Source organism: Sinocyclocheilus rhinocerous, unplaced genomic scaffold (genome assembly GCF_001515625.1).
Source record: "Sinocyclocheilus rhinocerous isolate Xijiao unplaced genomic scaffold, SAMN03320098_v1.1 scaffold925, whole genome shotgun sequence".
In the NCBI taxonomy this organism is placed as follows: Eukaryota; Metazoa; Chordata; class Actinopteri; order Cypriniformes; family Cyprinidae; genus Sinocyclocheilus; species Sinocyclocheilus rhinocerous.
The window spans coordinates 54,123-57,743 of record NW_015646170.1 but is presented as its reverse complement, the minus strand read 5'-3'; the positions used below and the strand labels follow the sequence as shown (position 1 = coordinate 57,743).

Below are 3,621 nucleotides of genomic sequence, written 5' to 3'. Positions count from 1 at the left end.
CTACAATACTACAGCGAGAATAAAAGTTACGTCTTCTTTCTTTGCGTGAACATTTGGTTGGCGTTATGCAAATCTTCCCACATCGTGACGTAGACGTGGGGGCATGTTAGAACGAGCCGTTTTAGGTAAGCATGGTTGACTTTTATAAAGAATATCTCTTTGGATTTGAGACTTTAGTCTTTGCAACTTTACAGATCTTCTTTATGCACCAAGAGCTTGTAACACTCCAAAGAGGAAGGAAAAATTGAAATCGCATTATATGACCCCTTTAAGGTTGTATATTGCAATAGCATAATGCTGCGTTCTAGACAACTCGAAATTCAGATTTTTCCCACCTCCTACTTGGAAATAACATCTAGAACACTGCTTGAAGTCAGACATCCGACCTGTGAACTTTGGAGATCGATCAATCTCGACTTCAACAAGATGTGTCATTTGACATCACTGCTTCCAACGAGCATAGTTTGGAGCTACCTTGTGTCAAACTTAAAAACATTACACATTAAGTTTATAAAATGATACCTTAATTTTTGCTCTTTGTCAGCTGTTTTCAAAATGAATAACATTTTATTGTAATTTTTTTTTTTACTGTTTTTGGCCTAATCATCACGAAAACATGAAATGCTCTCGTTGTGTCATGCCGACATCATGAGGTCAATGTGTTAACGTGAAGTGTGATTGACTGGACATTTCAACTCGGATGTTCTCACTTCCAACCTCGTTTGGAATACGGCATAAGGACCATCTCATACGTGCCAGTATTAATCTTTTTTTTATTTGTTTATTTTTAAAAACATTCTGTGCAGTGTTGCCAAGTCCGCGGAATTGGGCTACTTTAACATGGTTGCCGCTGGTTGTTTTTCATGTTTGCAGGTTGAAGCGACCCCAATAACGTGATAGTTAGCCCCTGGAATGCAAATTTTAGCAGGGGAACCCTACCAAAAAAACGTGTATTTTACCCCCCGGAACATGATTTTTACCGGGTGACCCCCCTCGAAATGCGATTGGGCTAGATTTGAGTAGCAATTGGGCGGGTTTTGTTGTGAAAACCTGGCAACCCTGCTTCTGTGGCTATCAGAGTATGTGAGCAGAGCGGAGTGGTGTGATTTTGAATGGAGCGAGGAGCGGATTTTTTTTTTCGTGGTTTTCACATTTGCTCCAAGAGTGCTCCACCACCGCTCCATCATGAGTACAATTCATGCCAACAGCCCGTAATATAACTGCATATTTAGCAAGAATTCACATGTTAAACATATTTAGCTAGTTTGATAGAGAAGAATCACTCAAATCAGAAAGAATGTGAAGGCTATGATGATGGCAATGGACATGAGCAGGAAGTTATAGCTCTCAAGGAATTTGTTGTTCCTTCTAGATACTGAATATTTTCAGGTGAAAGCATGATTTAAACAGTTACACGTTACAACACTTATTCACACGCAATCGCTCTCTCAATAATGCATTCAAACAAATGTAATCTTACAGTGCTACTTCATCTCTGTATCTGATTTTGAATGAGCAGTAATCTATAAGAAATGCAGCGATCCATATGTAAAATAACTGTTGAAAATATTCATCACAAATATTTGCACTGCAAAAAGCAGCAATGATACCTTTTAATGCTGACAACCATGATATTAGCTTGTCATGTGGTAGGAAAAAAGTTTGCACACTGGTGTTACAATAAGTCTGAAACTCTCCTGTTAGTTTATTTATTTTATTTTTTTCTTTTAATATACGTTATGAACAGAACTGTGATATTCCAAACATACTGAAATACTTTAGATGTGGATCGAAGGCGGAGTGGTGTTTATGAAATCAGTGAGCGAGGAGTGGAGCGGAAGCGGGAAATGGTGAACACGGAGCGGAGCTGGAGCGGAGTGATTATTAGGCCCTGTTTACACTAGTGCATTTTCGTTTTTAAAGCAGCGTTTTAAATGGCACCTATTATGCAAAATCCCCTTTTACATGGTGTTTGGACATAAATGTGTGTTGGCAGTGTGTGAACACAACCACCCTACAATGGATAAAAATCCACCCACTCCTCATTTTTTAATCTCGTTTAAACCAAGTCAGTCTCACTAGGCCTGCCGTTTTGATTCTCATGCAGTGTGACGTCACATTGTATAGGGCCGGGCCACAGGGGTTGATTGACAGCCCTGCATTGCTATAGTTTCTGGCCTCAGCGGTTCTATGCTGTCCTCCATTTTCTCCGTGCTCAAGCAGCTGTAACGTCAACAATGTCTTGCAAGCAATCCCAATGCTCTGTGTTAGTATGTAAGAATGATCATAAGAGTCTTCATTTTCTCCCAACATCCGAGCTGCTGAGGACACAGTGGATTACTTTCATTTTTCAAGGTAATGCGCCTCAAAATCTACCTAAATACGTGCATCACTCCAGACTCCTTTGTGAATGCCATATAGTTATAGTGCTTAGCGTTTTAACCGTATTTGTGTGCGTACATTAAGTATTTTTTAACTGACAAGCGCAGCGCTTGTGAGATTAACTTTATTTGGCGCCGTTCTTAGCACGACATTCGTTCAGTAGCACGGCTCGGTCCATTGATCTTGATGACAGGTCGGCGCAAGCTCTGTAACATTGCGCTGTTTCGTCCCACTTTCAGTGCATTTGACTTCCCATATGTACAGCTGAACCCCGGTTCTCTTGCTCTCAGTTATGTTGCTTCTACCGGCTATCTATTGCTGTAGATATGCAATGCAGAGAGACGTATACGCGGCGCCCTCTTCTGGAGATGGGTCGGGAATATGCAGCTAATTTGTATTTAAAGTGATATACTCCAAAACAGCTCTTTTTTAGACAGACCCCAAAAATAACATTTTCCAGCTGTTATAATAAATGATCTGTTGGGTATTTTGGGCTGAAACTTCACAGACACATTCTGGGGACACCCAAGACCAATATTACATCTTGTAAAAAGGGGCATAATAGGTGCCCTTTAAAATGAAAACGATCCTCGTCTACACTGATGTTTTCACTGCGTTTCAGAAACGATCTCAGTCTACACTACACAACCGAAAATGCATGTCGCTCTCAGTCATGTTGCTTCTACTGGCTGTTTATTGCTGTAGATATGCAATGCAGAGAGACGTATACGCGGCGCCCTCTTCTGGAGATGGGTCGGGAATATGCAGCTAATTTGTATTTAAAGTGATATACTCCAAAACAGCTCTTTTTTAGACAGACCCCAAAAATAACATTTTCCAGCTGTTATAATAAATGATCTGTTGGGTATTTTGGGCTGAAACTTCACAGACACATTCTGGGGACACCCAAGACCAATATTACATCTTGTAAAAAGGGGCATAATAGGTGCCCTTTAAAATGAAAACGATCCTCGTCTACACTGATGTTTTCACTGCGTTTCAGAAACGATCTCAGTCTACACTACACAACCGAAAATGCATGTCACATGACCATTCATGCAGGTACAACCATAGATATGTATAGGTAGTTCCCTATTATTTAGATGGCGGACGTGTCTACTTGCTTGGAGTGGTCGAATGGGGAATCTACCTATACATATCTATGGGTACAACAATAAGCATGATGTTATTGTTTACATGGTCGTCAAGGATACGCAGAGAGAATGTGGGCATCCACGT

General features: G+C 40.5%; 1 protein-coding gene across 3 annotated transcripts in view; it reads right to left on the bottom strand.

Moving 5' to 3' along the window:
* LOC107707082 (mitogen-activated protein kinase kinase kinase kinase 4-like) overlaps positions 1–3,621 on the bottom strand; it is an 86,684-nt gene that overhangs the window by 39,125 nt on the left and 43,938 nt on the right. The window lies entirely within an intron of this gene.